The following is a 17,997-nucleotide window of genomic DNA, read 5'->3' on the forward strand; positions in this document are numbered from 1 at the left end:
ATTCAATAGGATAGTTTACTCCACCAGCAGACATGTACAATCAGAGAAAATGTGAAACAAACTTATTCTTTGGAAACTTTATTATAAAGACTTAGACAAGAATGAACACTTGGCAACTTTTAATTAAAATTTGACTTAGCCAAAATAACAGACCCATTTAAGGCTTTCAGCAAGTGTTAGACTTAGGAAAAATTTATCAAAAAAATTCTTTGGAAATTACTTAGCCAAAATAACCACACAATTTAAGACTTTTTTCAGCAAGTTATACTTGGGGAAAAAAAATTATCAAAAACACTTAGCCAAAATTTTATTTAAAAAAAAGACCCTTGAAAGGCTTTTAGGTCTTTTTCTCCCAAGTGTTTTGAAAAGGACAATTGCTGCTCAAATCTCCTTTTATGCCAACATTAGATGAAGTTGCTGATCCATCTGGCCCCTCACTTTGCCACCATGAGCCAGAACTGCACCTATAAGAGGGGGAGAAAATTGCAACTTTAGTCAGTGAAACCTCACCATGAAAATAAATCTGATTTCAAATTGAGTTACATGATCAGGGCATTCTCCAAAGTGCAGAATTTAGAGATGCCACATCTTCAAGCAAGGAAGATCACTTGCTGATCCATCTGGCCCCTCACTTTGCCACCATGAGCCAGAGAACTGGACTGCACCTATAAGAGGGGGAGAAAATTGCAACTTTAGTCATGAAACCTCACCATGAAAATAAATCTGATTTCAAATTGAGTTACATGATCAGGGTATTCTACAATAAACAAATACACGTACCTACCAGCATTCTCCAAAGTGCAGAATTTAGAGATGCCACATCTTCAAGCAAGGAAGATCACTTGCTGATCCATCTGGCCTCTCACTTTGCCACCATGAGCCAGAGAACTGGACTGCACCTATAAGAGGGGGAGAATATTACAACTTTAGTCAGTGAAACCTCACCATGAAAATAAATCTGATTTCAAATTGAGTTACATGATCAGGGTATTCTACAATAAACAAATACACGTACCTACCAGCATTCTCCAAAGTGCAGAATTTAGAGATGCCACATCTTCAAGCAAGGACGATCACTTGGAGACACCCCAGTCTAGAGGCAGGCCTGGTGTGCAAAAAAAAAAAGTTATCACATATCGAGACTGGAGATTCAACAGATAGGATTGTTTTTTTTTAAACTAGTTTTACCCTGGCCCAGTCTGCTCTCCTGTAACCTCAAGGGTGCGAGCACACAAGAGCTGCATATCGATGCTAAACAAGGAACTTCATTTAACTGAACTATTTGGGACTTGCCAATTATTACAGGAAACAAAACTCACAAGAAATGTAATAAACGATCAAGATAAATAATGAAAATAAGTAAGTGAATGCACCGAGCTATTTTCCCTTTTGCAGACAAGGTGATTAAATATACAGACTGAGGTTAACAACTGGGAGAAAGTTGGCTTAACAATATTTGTATAAATGATTTTTTGGTGACAACAGAACAATAACAAATTGGAAAAGGGTGTTTAGCACTCAGTGAAAACTATCATTACGTACATACAACTCAGCAGGAAGTCGAGCCTCTGGATGTCATTTTTGAGTGAGCATTTATCCAACAAACTATGCGTTGATGTCTCGGCTCTGTTTGAATCAAATTAAAAAGGCACACGACTACACGACTCAATAATGGAGAGAAAACGGGCAACATACTTTTTAAGTCAAATGGGGAGCGTCGTCGTCACGCTAATGCTAACTAGCCACATGCGTCACACAACAGGGGTGGCCCAAACTTAAATCGTCGACTGTGTGTTCACCCTGGTATTAAACTAACAGATTTGTTGCCGTTTTAGGCTCAATTGATTCCTAAAAAATCTCCCGGTAGCGTGATAAAAATGCACTTAGGCCAGTAATTTGCCGTACGACGCCTTACCTCGTCGTGCTCGTCGTGCAACAGCATGAAAACACTGCCCCAAAGGGCGAGAAACTGCGCATGTGCGTAATTTAGGCACCTGCGTCGCTAATGGGCGTAACCACTCCCATTCCGCCATATTGAATGTGGAAAAGATGGTGGCTTGCTTACCGCGTTCAACAAGGTGGTTTGTCCTCCCAACTCAATGTCTGTCTATGTTTTGAAGATGACGTAATTAGTCGTGATTTTTGTGGTCTCGATGCTATAAAGCAGTATGTGTTAGAAGGCTAATTTTACCAAATATTGAGTAACATTTTTACTTAGTATTTTACATCAACTCACCTTTATTCCAGGCCATCTTAGTCGATTAAACATTTGAAACACAAATAATTCTTCATTGTCTCATCTCATTTTCTGAACCCCTTTATCCTCACTAGGGTCGCGGGGGGTGCTGGAGCCTATCCCAGCTGACTTCAGGCCAGAGGCGGGGGACACCCGGAACTGGTGGTCAGCCGATCGTAGGGCACAAGGAGACAATTTTGAATTGAATTGAATTGAATGATTTCATTGACATTATTGTACAAGTATAATGAGATTTAAAGCTTTCATCACATCGTGCACAAATAACAGAAGACAACCATTCACACTCGCACTCATACCTAGGGCCAATCAGCCTACAATGCATGTCTTTGGAATGTGAAAGGAAACCAGAGCACCCGGAGAAAACCCACGCAGGCCTCAGGAGAACATGCAAACTCCACACATTTGGAACGAGCTGGATTTGAACCCAGGTCTCCCACTGTGAGGCCGACACGCTAAACACTCATCCGCAGGGCCACCCAGGTTATTATTGATGTTTGTTTGTGTTGCAGCTGTAGCTGCAGATAAGGGGTCTATAACGTGACCAAACTGTCAAATTAATGTAGACAAAAATGTGAAACTGCCTTGTGATGGATAGATAACAACTAATGCTGAGTCAAGTTTACTGAGTGTGTTGTGATACAGAGAGCAGCCACCAGGAGGAGTAAACAAACCGGACAACACAAGGAGCATGTCACAAACATCCAGTGACAGGATGCTGCCAACAGGGTGAGCCAGAGAGTTCAACACACTGAGCAGGTTAAGGTAATCTAGCTATCTGCACACTTGGTGATGGAGTAACACTGACAACCAGGCAGGATGGATTGATTGAGGTGTTTATGCTTCAAACTTGTATAGTTTTTGTCACCTTGCAAAATACTTCCTTTCCTTCCTTGCGCTTTCTCTCGCTGCAAGTTTGGCATATGCCCTCCAGCTTATCTTTGAACCTCAGCACGACACTGCTTATGTTGCCACAGGGAGTGTGTATGTGTGTGTGTGTTTTAATTCCTTTATATTTTGAGGAAGTAAGTTTATTTAATCTTTTGCTTTTTGGGAACTTCTTTCAGTCATCCGGGAGGAAATTCATTCACTCCTGTCGCTTGAAATCCAAGTGACATTTACTTTCAGGAGACATGCGTGCAAATATACAGAAGCATGTAGTATATGGTACATTATGAGAGTATATAGTTGCACAAGGTGAGCCAGGGTGCAAAACAACATAATGTAGTTGTTCTTGGCGTGTCACCGTAGTGTTTGGCAGTGCCATTGCTCATCTGGATTGAGTAAATATTAGGTGTGTGGGTATGGCTGCATTTTGACTTTACTAGCCATGTGTGTTCACATTTATGCGTTTTATGCCTATATCGGCTTCCATGTTCAGTTTTGAGCCAGTGTGCGTGACTGTATGTATGTGATTTGAAGGGCCGAGAGTCATGCAGAGCACTGAGGTCCAGGCAGACCCTATGAGTCACTAAATGCATTTAGTGTACATGCTGACATCTTTTCTGCCCCTCCAGTATCCCCTTCCATGTCTGTGGCCCACCACAGTGGGCTGTCCTCCAAACAGCATGTTGACTCACTAAAAACAACACAACATGGCCAGTAGGCCCACATCTCCTACCCGTTAAACTGTCACTTCACTCTCCTTTCATTATTATTTATTTAATTCCATTGACAGCAAATGTGATTCATAATTCTCCCTTACATTTTTTCCCTCCGTAAACGACCCTCTTTTGTTCCATAAAATCCATCTGTTTACTTTTTGTTCTGCACTCAAAGCAATTCAATGATGAAATGATGGTCATTTACAAAAACCCATTTGAAAAGAAAATATCATAAGCATAAAAAGTTTATGTTTGAATATCATGATCAAAAATTGGAAAATAACTATAAAGCAGTACAGAAAACGACTGGATGAAACCAAACTATCAAACTAGTGATAACAACTGATATATTTTAGTCGATTTCCCTACCTATATATATGGTATACAGTAAATGTAAACTATATAAAATAGATATGTAAAGAAAAACGTTTTTTTTATAGATTATACCAAAAAGAAATGGTTAAGTAGATGTGGTGAGCAATCATTGCCTTCCTCGCGGGTTTGGAGATGCATTGGGTTTATTCAACTTAACAATAAAGCTATTTTTTGTGTATTATTAAAAGGAGACAGAACAGATTGAGAATGAATGCTGTTCAAATATCCACCGAGGTTTACGGCTAAAAAAAGCATTTGTTAATGATTGCATTGCTTGTTTTCTTCTTTGAATTCTATGGCAAGGCTCATCCTCATCTGCCAGAGGTCATCGTTTGAGGATACACACATTAAAAATCCGCAGTATTTATGAAACGCCTTTCGTGAATGACATTCATGAATACAATGTATTGTGCAATCTTGTGCTAGAACAAAAGAAATCTAACAGCACAGAGACAGCCACTTCTCTCTGGTATTTATGCTGAAGTTACAAAGTTTGTTTTGCCATGAATAGCATCAGAAAAAGACAGAGGGAAAACGGTGAGCTGCAATTTGGTACACATAAATAAGTACATAAATGACTTATTGTTATTGCAAGAGTTTCTAACCAAACAAAGAGGGGGTAAAACATTAAGTATATATAGACGAGGTCACGAAAAGGAGACATCTTATACATGCAAATACACATTGACTATTTTAGAGAGGGAGCAAGAGAAGACCACAGCTGCAGAACAAAAGCATCTTTGTGAGTGATTGGAACCACATTTTCAACCTCCTCCTCTTTTTTGCTCTCTCCCAACAGAACGCTCTGAACGGTTCTAAGAATTCTTGTCAAATGTTTACTGCCTGATAATCTTGAGGCTCTAGTTTGGCTTGCTGGGACATAAACAAACCTTCACTCTTCTCTCGCTAATATTCTTGAGCTAGTGATGTTCTGCAGTAGGGCAGTGGAGCAGCTCTTTTGTCAGTCCTCCACCTGGAGAGGTGAACTTGCTTCTGTCTCTCTCTCTATCTATCTCATGACTGTCTCTCTCTCTTTCTCCCCCTAATCCCTATCACAAGAGTGAAACGCCTCAGCAGAAGCCTTAAAGACCCAAGCCAAACAACAGGCATGTCTATTCCCTATGAGGATGACAAAGGTAAAATTTCTTTTGACATACAACTCCTTTTGGGAAAATCTGCTCTCGTGCAAAATGGGAATCACACCAGAAGTTAACTTTCGAAGCACAAAAATCAATCTTCCATTTTGAGTGTGCTGTAGATTGTATAAATATTGTAATTCTTTTTTTTTTAAATGGCAGCCACTGCTGATTCATAATTGAAGTCTGATTTGATAGAAGTGTAGTAGGTGAGGAATGTCGAAGGAGACTGTCATATTTGTCTTCTTGGTGCGTTAGGTTGCTGGACAGCTCAACCCAGTTCACCTCAGAACCAGACAAAAGATGATCCCGGCACAAGAATGTCTTTATGGTAATGTGAGTTAGTACCAACATGAAACAATGTGCAACATTGAATTACAATCAGGTGATACACACAAATTGAAATGCCATGTGTAATTAATAATTCTTCTTTGTGACAATCATTCCAAACTTTGACATGAATTGACTAAGAAAGTGTCAGGCCTAATCTGACCTGCCTTCAGGCATTATTGGAATGACTCCTTATCAATCCTCCATTGTCAATGCCATCTTGATGTTATCTAAATAGTAAATAAAATTAAACTTTAATAGTCATAAAAAAACATGATCAACCATGCAACCTCACACTCTCGGACTCATTTAGCGTGAGAAATCCTGCAGATCACTGACTGTTAAAGCTTTGCAGGATCAGATGAGTGATTGAGAGGCTAAATTAAAAAGGAGGCCTTGAGGTCAGGGACAGAAAGAGGAGGCTGTATGAAAATATGCTGCAACATGTTACCTCAGCCACACTTTTGCAATGAAATGGAGCAGCACTCTCTCATCAGCTGCAACCCCAAGGTGTCAACATGAGCCAGCGATTCTGCGCTGGGTTGGCCTATATCACGGCTCAGTTGTTTGTTTAATGTCCTGTGCAGACCTGTGCTAAACACTGCAAATATGCGCAACACATTCGCAAATGTTACTGTTCCAACCATCAGTATGGTGAAGCCAAGTATATGTCTAGTTCGAGTTCTAAAACCATCTTTGTTGTACTTGGATGTCTCTATTTATCAACAAGAAGCCCCTTCATTTTAAATCGAATGCAGCCAAGAGTGCCAAGGTAAACGAGATCAAATGTGTATTTCTAGTCAACACTCTACTTTACCGAATGTCAAGTCTTATTTTATTTCAGAAAAAAAAACAATTAAAAAAACAAAGAACTAAGTTGAACGCATGTTTATGTCATATCTCACCACAGTATTACTTTGTGTTTTCTGGACATTTGAATCTCAAATGTGAAGTGGTCACACACTTTGATGATTAATGACTCTTAATCATTAATCAGATCTTATATGTGCCTTAAGAAAAGATTACATTTTCCCGAACATAATTATTCATTCATTACCAATAAAAATAGTAATTTGTCAATCACCCATGACGAAAAGCGTAAGGCAACAAATGCAGATTTGTGAATACGATAGAGATCACAGAAGCTGTACAGGAGTTATATGTCTTCACTTCAAAGAATGATGGCTGTGGTTCTGTGAATCCAATAGAACCATATACAGCATGTCAGTAATCTAACACACACACACAGACACACACACATACCATCAATAATAACAGGGCCAAACGTCATGGATGTATGTAAATGAAATACACTACGCACATAATTTATATAATGATAATCATGAACAATAACCGACATACCAACACATTATTTTAGTGGAGAATCAGAAAGATAACAGCATTGATCAACATCAAAGAGAAACTAAGATCGCAGCATCAGCTTAGTTCAAACACTCCGCAATCAAAGGAACCAAAGGTAAGCCCCACTGGCCACCCATAAACAGAGCTGTTTTTTGGTACACGGTCGATTGGTCGCCGGTCTTTTGGTCGCCGATCTTTTGGTCGCCGGTCTTTTGGTCGCCCAGAAGGTAAGTGATAATTACCATTTAAATGGTTGCTCAAATTCCCTAAATACAAACTGCGAATTACTATTTAGTCATACTTAATGCCCTAGTAACTATTAGGCTAAAGAAAAGCTCCAAATTTCCCGGACTTTTATTGTTTTTTGTTGGAGAACTTGTTAAGACCCTGACTGACGTAGCTTCTTAAAAGGGACAATGCATGTACATACAAACTCTTATACACTCACACGTCGGCTCAGTGAAACTGCTCATGGCCATTGTTGGCTTTTATTGATGCGTAGACCGTGTTGTTTTACCTTGTTTTGTCGCCGGTCTTTTGGTCGTCGGTCTTTTGGTCGTCAGTCTTTTGGTCGCCGGTCTTTTGGTCGCCAGTCTTTTGGTCGCCCATTGTTGCGGTCGGGGCGACCAAAAGACCGCGACGAAAAGACCGGCGACCAAAAGACCGGCGACCAATCGACCGCACACGTTTTTTTTGTAGGAAAACTTATTTTCCTCTCAAAAGTGCATAAACATGTTGTGCGTGTGGACACAAACCTTTGGAAGAAAGGAAAAGGAACAAATATCAGAGCAATGAATCATCATGATACTTCTGTTGACTACCATGCCCAGAAAGACAGTGCTTCACTGTTTCGGTGTTCAGTTACCTGCATTGGTGTCTTCTTAAGTCTGTTATTAAGGTGAGAACATGTGATTACCGGCCTCATACTTCTTGAAAAGCTAGCTCATAGTACTAGTTATCTGCTTCAGGTTAACCCTTTGTAGGGCACTCATTTAACTCATTGACTGCCATTGACTCTACTAGACATCCAATTCCTTTGATTAGGAGAGGCGAGACGACCATCCTGTGTGGAATTTGCATGTTCTCCCTGGGCTTAGATGGGTTTTCTCCCACATCCCAAAAACATGTAGGTTAGGCTGGTTGAACAGTCTAACAGTCAAAATTGCCCCTACGTTAGTGTGAGCGCAACTGGTTGTCCTTGTGTCCTACTAATGGCTGGCCCCAATTCAGGGTGTCCCCTGCCTGGTGCCCATAGTTGGCTGGGATAGGCTCCAGCACCCCGCACGAGCCTTGTGAAAATAAGCTGTATGAAAAATGAAGGCATGAATGAATAATAATTGAGACCTCAGGTCCACATTTTGGGTCCTGAGGGCCACATATATACTGCTTGATAACACTGTTGGCAATAGGACCCAAATTATGATTACCATGTTTTCATGAGGTCAAGCTTTTTATTCCAATTTATTTTATATAATTACCTAAGATAGTCCCTTTCCCTATAAAGGGTTAAGAGTTAATTATATGACAGCAGTGTATAACTCAGCCCAAGCAGTTCCCAGCCTGGAGGAAGCACAATCCCTGCTGACTGTATTACAGTTTCCTGGCTTTTTAAAAAAAAGGGTAGTACGCTGAGAACGTGAAGGCAGCACATGGGATAGACACGGACAAGTAGTCCGATTTTTAACTCGCGTGAGAGCGAGAAAAGCTGCACTCCCAACCTTTTTCCCCCTCCCAGCGAGCTGCCAAAACCGTCACAACATCTGGAGGACGAGGGGCGAGCCGGAGAAACTTTTCAGGGAGGCGGAGAGGAAGAAGGAGGCAAGGGGGGTCTCGAGCGGACAAAATGCACTGAAAAATCTAAGTTTTTTTGGGGGGGGTGCGTGCGTGCGTGAAGCCGGCGGACGGAGGACGAGATCCGTCAAAGTGTGGAGATAAGAGTGGAGGGGGACGAGTAGGGGGCAAGGCGCTTTCGGGGGGTGAATCCACCTGAAGAGGTCAGAAAATGAATTAGACAAAAATCGGATACTCTGCGAACCATCTATACAAGGTGAGTTATTGTTGTCGTCGTCCTTTTTGTTGTGGTGAAAAAAAACTTTAGTTTTTTTTTGTTTTGTTTCTTTTTTTTGTTTTATTGCGGGGAAATCAAACTTCTTCCTACGCAACAAGTTCTCAGCATGCTGGGACTCGTTAAAGGAAGCAGACGCGTGTAATTCAAATAATAGCAACGTATGATTTACTGTGGAACTCTATTTGATAACACGCCAAAACTATGTGCGACTTAGACATCTCTTTCAGTTCGAAGCCTCTAGACTTCTTTGCCTTCCAAACTGAAGTTTACGATCATAATGTGATTGCATAGACGTCGTTTTTTCGGTAGCTGTGAGTTTCCAAAAAAGTAATCAAAGTTAGGGGAATGAAACAGCGGGAGCGCGCAAACAGCTGGCCAGCTGACTTGAGTGGCAGGCGCGCGTCAAACTCAAGATGGCACGTGACCCAACTCACCCCCTTTCTCTCACCCCTCTCTCTTACTCTCCCTATCTCCCCATTCTCTCTTATATATTGTTTTTCATAACAGTCAATGTTTCAGACCCTAAATTTAAAGGTCATTTTATTTTGCCCAAATCCATGGCTTGCTTGTTTTCTCAGCAGTAAATGTTGCATTGAGTAACACTTCTGGTTGCTTCTTGATTCTATAAATATTTGACCCACTTGTTTGCGTTTACTGATGGTGACACATTAAATGAGAGAGAAAAAATGATGAATGGATGTTTTGATGACTCAAATTTGCTGACCAGGCAGTCTCTCTCCGTCATTGTCAAAACACCCCATGGTGGAATGTCTTACTGACTCACACTTGAGACCTGTTTGTCATCCGTTGTAATTAATCCTTCTTTCTCCCAAGCTTTTAATAACTTTGATATTTTCACATTTTAATATCATATACATATTCTCTTTGCTCCTCATATAAATGTAATATTCAATTCAGAGATATACTTAAAATCTTTGAATTAAAAAAAATATATTAAGAGACTTTCTCATACAAGTGTAAAAAAAATCTACCCCCCAAAATGGAAATGGTTCCAAGATTGAAATATCTGTAACAGTATTAAAACATTATTAATTACCTATCCTTTCACATTCTTCTAAAATTATTTTTCAACTACCCTGCAGAATCAAAATATTTCTCTTATGAAATGATGAGACATCTCCAGTTTTTAAAGAAAAGCAAGATCTATCTTTTCATCGTTTACGGGTTTGCTCTTCATGCTGTTAAATAAGCTATCACTTTCGTTATGAACCAACCGCTGATAACAATAGGAAATTGTTCCTTTTATTCATAAAGTGATTATCCCCCTATAATGATATGTTTGACTATACCTTTCCCTCAGGCTAGCACCTTGTCCCCGCCACCATCTCGGAAAAGAGCCAGGCTTACGCCCATGGAAGTGGAGAGGAGTGCTCCTGCCATCTCCCCAGAGCCACCAGATGAGGGGGACCCCTATCAAGCAGACCCTTTACCCCCTGTACACGTAACGGCTACCGTACAGATTGAAAATAGCACCTTTGTCCCAGCTTCAAGTAGAGGTATGGCAACAGGATCTATTTATTGACATGTTATTTGCTTAATTGAAAGTAGAAAACTGCTAAATTGATTAGTGGGCTAACCGAAACGTAAAAATGAGTTATTTTGTAGTTCATAATATGTGCAGAGGGAAAACAAGATTATAACAGAGGAATGCTTAGAAGAAATATGATCTTTCAGATTGAACGTAAACAGATTTTTCATGAATGTAAACATCATTAGACCGCACAATGGATTCTTGGCACATCTGTCTTAGACTGAGATTCAAGGTTTAAATCCCGGCCTGGGAATTCTTGTGTAGAGCTTTCATGTTGCTCCTGTGCATGCATGTTTTTTTTTTCTTTATGGGTTCTTTATATCAGAAAATATAAAAGACAAGTTAATCCAAGAGCCCTATTTTCATAGATGGCACCCGTGCGCTTGGGCTTAAACTAGGACGAAATCATAGTTTTGTTCTAGCGCCGACCTCGCTGCATATTTTGTAATTTGAGACACCGGTCTGCTGCAATATAGTTGTACACATTGCTAGGATTTGTCTTTGTATACATGCCCTATGCATGTGACAGTTTTGTGGACACATATTGCACTTAAACCACACTGCCAAAAAGAGGGTTATTTGTTATTGTGAGATGGACGGAAGCATGTTTTAGTGATAAATACGTGAAGAACGTGCATCGAACTGATTTTGATTTTAAAAATTACATGAACTCACATATGCCTAATTGTCATTAACATTTTTATAATATCCCCACTGGCCATGGCACAGTCAGCGTGGGTCTGGTGGTGGGTTTACACACAGGCTAGTGATCAGGATGGATGGTGACCACCAAGTGAGTATTTACTGTGTAGATCTCACTGGTCAAATTCATATAAACTGCCAGGCAGGTCTGCTTATATGTTCTCCTAACAATCAGGTGTCAACCTTCCACTGAGCAAACAAGTTTTTCTTTCCGACAGCAGGTGAATAAGCGGCTGACATCTAAGGAAGCTTGCTACCAGTTTTTAATATAATGAGTTGAAGGAGGTCATGCCTATTAACAGTGTAGCAGACCCTCTTTCCTAAGTGCATGCTCGCACTTGCCTACAAAAATCACCAAAGCCTGGTCTGGAATGCAATTCTCTGCTTAGTCCATTCTTGCTAGAATCTCACATCCACCCACTATAGGGATTTTCTATATATGCCATTTTGTTACAGTTGTCATTAGTGTCTGGGGCTTGTACATTCAATCAAACTGTGGCTATGAGCTTGGTTTGGGGGGGGGTCTATGGGAAAATGCGGTTTGTACCATATGACAGGCACAACAGTTGCTCATGGAGACGAGACTTTGCTTCCTAGGTTGACATGAGTGGGGTAAGATGAACTCAGCTCATTGGAATGTTTAAGATCACCAATAGGGCTCCTGGGAATTTATGAGTGACCTTTATACTTTTTGTGATTGGTTATTCCTGTGGTGGAGTGTGGTTGACGGGACATGGGCTACCGTATGCTTGAATGACTCAACCAGGATGGGGAAAAACATTGTCTCTGTTTTTAACAGCTGGACATTAGCAAGTCTAATGTAGGAAGTTAGCAACAATCAAGGAATTGTCCCAAGATTTGCATGTCATGTTGCCATGGCATCGTGCTACAAAACTCTGACTTTTTCAGCCACATTTGTCAAGTTTATTATGTTTATTTGCTAGTGTTTTACTGGTTAATCTCTGCTATATCCCCTAGTCATATATACTGGGCTCAGGAAGAACATCAACTATAATGATAATACCTCAGGGAATCCTTTTAAGTTATCAAATAGCTGAATGATGCCTTAACATGTTCTTTGGGCTAAGCTTACTTTACCTCTGTAAATTCAGGAAACCATTGCAGTCTTTAAAATTATAACTGGGACTTCTTCTATTAAAGTTAGGATGCCAGACTGCCTGACTTGAGTGTGTTGAGTGTATGTAGGCAAGCCAGGATGGTGGGGAGAAGATTGGTCAGTCGACCACTGAAAGCAACAAGGCCCTGCTTTCAGTTCTTAACCCCCCCATCTAGAGAACGCAGGATTTTGGGGCGACACAACAAACACAAGTAGAGTAAAAAAACACATCTAACTACACACACATCCCTTACAAGAATCTATCAGATATTTGCCTAGCCAGCACACACATTAAAACTGTTTTCTCTTGCTGCTTGCGTGTACACCTCATGACACATGACAGTACGTCTCTTTGACTGCCTCTGAAGTGGTGCGAAACTCGTTCACCCATGGCACTGGCTGATGTCATACTCTAAGACGCTTTAAACACACAAATAGAACAAGACCAATACTTGGTCTATGCTGCCAGAGTTGTGCTGTCAGCATTTTTATAACACATACCCTACACAAAGGTGTTTGTTTTATTCTTCATCTAAACATTAATCCAAAATGTTCAAATGGTATACATCGAAATTAGCAGCAGTTTTCACTCAAGATATTTTTATTTGATTTTATTTTTATTTATTTTTAAAATCCCAATAGAATTTAGCAGCGTATAGACCTTGGGTTTGAGTAAGCAGCATTCCTGTCTGATTTCTCAAATGCTCAGAAAAATTCTTCTTGCACATTGAATAAATTACCCCACAGACCGTAATAACCATAAAGTTAAACAATAGCAGATTTGTCAGATACATATCTTTTACAGAGTGCCAGATGTTGAAACAGAAGTCTTCTATTTGTAGTTTGATTCAGTGATTGTTTTACAAACACATTTTAAAAGGCGCCCGTTAATTTCATTACTGAAATGAAACACATTTTTTAAGTGTCCACAGTTTGATAAATGTGTCGAGTATTGACCAATTATCAAGTATCTTCTGACAATCTACTGTATTTTCTGCACTATAAGGTGCAACATAAAACTTTTTCCAAAACTGACGGTGCACCTTATGTGGATCAATATTGTTTAATCATGGTAAGAAATTCCCTTTTTCGCAGCTCCATCTAGTGGATGCATAACATAACCCCCAGCCATTACTTTGACTATGTCTATTGCACCTTATAACGCGGTGGGCTCTATATATGGAAATCGTTTTAAAATAGGCCATCTATTAAAAGGTGAGTCTTATACTCCAGTGCGTCTTAAAGTGCGGAAAATACGGTAGTTGCCCCCAATTGTGTTCGCTGCCTTTCCTCCTGTAAGTAAGTCAAGCTCCTTCAATGGCTCCAAGGACATGGAACGGTGCTGTGTTTTGACAGATGTGTGCTCCTCACTGTTGGGAATGCTGCTTTCCCCCCCAGACATGAAGATGCAGTGAGGTTATCTGTTTATGTAGCAAACCCTCAGCTCCATATGCTAACCTCCTCATTCTTTTTTACCGACGGCATCTCTTTTACCCCTTTTGCAGTTTTTCTGACCCACTTCTCTCATGTTGTGTTTTTCTTTCTCCTTGGCCCAGTCTGTAGCTGAGCCTGATAATTAGTCGATTTGTATTCATGTGCGATGATCGTGACATTTTCTAAATCAGGGAAAACAAATCTGTGTCATTCTAATTGTATATCGTCACTATCTTTCAAATGTTATTTTAATTTTGTACTCAGTATTTTACTTTGTTCATGTTCTTGCTCACACTTCTTGTTCCCACCATTGGGGGAACTGTTCTTTTAGATTGCAGAATGCAAGCAATTAAAAAAATCATTAAAAATCATACTATAACAAATAACTGACTGGCTACCAGTCTAGTGTTAAATCTGTTAAGTGTCTTGAGACTGAAAATGGGTAGATGGAATTGCATTTCCTGTTGATTTCCTATTATCAATACACTGACGCTGCACTGCTTTGAATATGCTCCTATGCAGAACCGGTATTAAAAAAAGAACACTATATCTAAATATTACAGATTTTTTTGATTACCTCAAGTTGGGTCTACACTAATTTACATACATGTTTCTCCTATTCAGTTTGGATGCAATAATGTGCCTGCCAGTCTCATTTTAGTCACAGAAGTTTATTGAGGCCAATGTGTAATTTAGTTTCTCACCAACATCAAAATAACCAAAGTGCAATTTGGGGCATTTTTACAGCACATTTTAAATACAGAAATGTGTGATCTTTTCTGTTGCCCAGTAATTCTTCATCACCCCAGTGTTGCGCCCTCTCAAACAAGCACACATTAACTTATTAAAGAGTGTGATTTCATAAAGTCTAAAGCAAGAAGCAAATTTTTCTGGTTGAATCAAAGGCCATTAAGTATGCAGTTTTTCTTCCCTGGCTTCACATGAACCAAATGCATCTCATTCTGTTTGTTTCCTGGTATAAAATTTACTGTCAATAAACTTAAGATCACCAAACTGTTAACATTCTAAGAAATTTAAGAGCTTCCAACATGTTTAGAGGAAAACTCGACATTTTAGTAAATTGTCCTGCACAATGCAGGCTGACGTTTGATTTTGGACTAACATCAGATTACTATGATAATGACCACACTGCATAGATTTTACATTCCCCAGCTATTTTCTGAATTATTATTGATCCAGAGTGCTTTCTGTCTTTTTTTTTTTACCATGGTGTAATTTTTTCCCCTAAAATTAATCATCAAATTTAGTTAAACTGCTAAACAGAATGTGTTTCATTCAATCAATGTGAGAATATTCAGCATTTAAGATATGGAAAAAGATGAATCCAGGAGGAATTTGCAGATTTAAGAGCATTTAAGAGGATTTATTTTCGCTTGTTGTTGGATTCACATAAAACGTGACTTATGCTCATTCTTGGTTGAAACCATTAGGGTTCGTGTGTGCCTTCAAATTAACCCTGTACTACATTTTTCTGCTTTGATGCTTTTCATCACTTTTTGTTCACATCTTTCACCATTTATTCTACTTTAGTCCCTTGTTATTAAATGCTGTACCAAATATTAGGGGCTAAATCTAAATGAATTTTTTTGGTTAAAAAAAAACTGCTACACCATCAGGTGGCTGTGTTTAGGTTAGAATTGATAACATTTTAATAGCAGTAGCATGTCATTACAGCATTTGGTCACTTTTAGTGTTTATTATTAATAGCAATAGCAGTGTATTATTTCTTGCTACTATTAATGTAATTTACTGCAGAATTAATTGCAAATGCAGTGGAATTCTATGTTTTTAAATAAGAATTGGTTAAGCAGTTTAAACACAGTTGAGAGACTCAGAAAAGTTAAAGAAAAGGAAGCTGTGCTATCGTGCTGCTGGTTTAAATACATCACATAATTTTCATCGGTTCATAAAGTAGCCTCTGTATATGCTCAGTATGTGTGTGTTACCCACATGTTTTTACTTTAATAGCCGTGTTTACCAGAAAAGCATAACTCATCTGCATTGCCCTGAGAGAACACACATACAAGTGCATTTTTGAACACACGCTTACAATACTGTTTACCGACATAGGCACATTGTCAATATGTAGACAAACAAATGACAAACAAACAAACAGTACCTAAATAAATGTAACTACAGTACTGGGTCTCTTCAGACCTTGATTGCTCTGGTCTGAAACGAATTAGATGCTCATCATTCTTAGATCGTAATAACGGCTCTGAGGTTGGGCGGTTTGGTGGTTTGACGATGATGCCAGTGAACAATTGGTCGAGAGGCTGCTTGGATGGCACTAAGGGCTTTGGTGGGAATGTGTTTGGTTCTCAGAAGAAGAAGAAAAAGACTGACACATTTTTAACTCATTATACCCCATTGGCAGAGGGTGTTAAAATGAGTCGGTAGCCGTCAGATGCTTTGCACGAATCAGCTGCTGACCTCCACATGATTTATGTGCAGATGTTAACTTAATCTTTGTATAGCAGGTGTATATACTCACTGGTCCAATGAATAATTAAGCTTGTACTCACTGGGAACTATTCAGATGACTGCGCCATAAATGCTGCATTCACAAAGTTAACAATTCAGAGTTTTGATTTGCACAGACATTGACAGCCTCTTTTAGACATAGCATACCACAACATAGAAAAATGGACTGGCTCGGCCGTATTTTGACTAGAGCCCTGGTATCGAACCAATCCTGGATTTTGTTACAACCAGTGAAGAAGACACCTTTTCACCAATATGATCTCTTACATGTACAGTTATTTGATTGCCATGATCAGCTTAAAATGTAAAGGTTAAACTGTCTATCCCAGCCAACAAGTGGGAGCAGGCGGGGGATACCCCTAATTGGTTGCCAGCCAACTGCAGGGCAAACAATGAAACAGACAACCACTCACACTCCCAATCACACCGCCACTAAGTGGGAATTGAACCCAGACTACTCGCACCTAAGTCAAGCCGAAGAAACACTGCACCGTCGGGTGGCCACATTTGTAAATTTCAATTTTTGGGGGAGATATAAAGATTATGCAAAAATGAATAAACAAAATAAGGGGTGCCAAAAATGGTAAACATGACTGTATATTCTGCAATGTTCCTTCTGTGACCATTATAGTCCGAAAATTATGGTATTTTCGCTGTCATGACAACCCTCAGAGAGAATTCCTACCTACTATGTGGCTCGCTAGCAAATTGAGTTTGACACAGAGAAAACCATTGACAGTAACTAAAATACCTATGGTAAAACTTAAGACTCATCTATGAAAACAATATGTATGATTTTAGAATTTAGCAGGAAGTCAAAATATCCAAAGAAAAACCAAATAAGCACAAGAGCTCCCAACACCATTCAAAAAGACCCGAAGAACCTTAGAACTAACTGCTATTTTGCCAACCAAAATGCACAAAACAGAAGGATGAATAAACAATAATAAATATGTATTAAATTCACCTAGTGCTTTCTGAACCTCTCGCTCCCATTGGTTAAAATATAGGTAACCTTTGCATACTTCCACTTGCCACCAGCTACAATTATTTGCCTTTGTCATCCATGTTTTCACACTTCATGATTTTTAAAAGGTGCTTTTAACTAGTTTATTGAGATTGTTGTGTGTGTTTGTGCCACCAATTGGTGGATTTAAATGAGACATGTACTGACTTAGTGTATGTGACCTGTCCATTTGCACTATCCTCACAACTTTTTATCCACCAATGGAAGAATTCTGGAAATGATTTGAGGATATTCGATATAATGCATTTTTCTCCTTAAGCTACCATGAGCCACATTGGAATAGTATCACTTGGAAGCAAAAAAATAAAAATAAAATAAATGGAACTATCCCTTGAGCGATGTAGTATAAATGAATTAAATGTGTCTCTTTCTGGGGGATCGTGCGTTTGTTTGTCTTTGAAAGAAACCACCTCTGTCATTTTCTATCTTAACTGCACTAGTCTTTTCATTTGCATTGCAAACTCAAGCACCTTTGCAGAAACTTGACAGACATGTGAACTTATTTATAGGAACTTTGCCAAATATTAGAGG

General features: G+C 39.4%; 1 long non-coding RNA gene across 3 annotated transcripts; it reads right to left on the minus strand.

The window, feature by feature from the left end:
- Window positions 1-558: 558 nt before the first annotated feature.
- Window positions 559-2,304, minus strand: LOC144075828 (uncharacterized). Of its 3 annotated transcripts, none has more exons than XR_013300643.1 (4): window positions 1,916-2,304; window positions 1,020-1,105; window positions 785-899; window positions 559-665 (listed from the first exon to the last, which is right to left on the minus strand). It is a non-coding gene; the product is annotated as an uncharacterized LOC144075828 (long non-coding RNA). The 3 variants fall into 3 exon arrangements; XR_013300644.1 differs by having other exon boundaries at window positions 781-899; XR_013300645.1 differs by having other exon boundaries at window positions 1,016-1,105.
- Window positions 2,305-17,997: the final 15,693 nt, after the last annotated feature.

This window comes from Stigmatopora argus, chromosome 6 (assembly GCF_051989625.1).
Source record: "Stigmatopora argus isolate UIUO_Sarg chromosome 6, RoL_Sarg_1.0, whole genome shotgun sequence".
Taxonomy (NCBI): domain Eukaryota; kingdom Metazoa; phylum Chordata; class Actinopteri; order Syngnathiformes; family Syngnathidae; genus Stigmatopora; species Stigmatopora argus.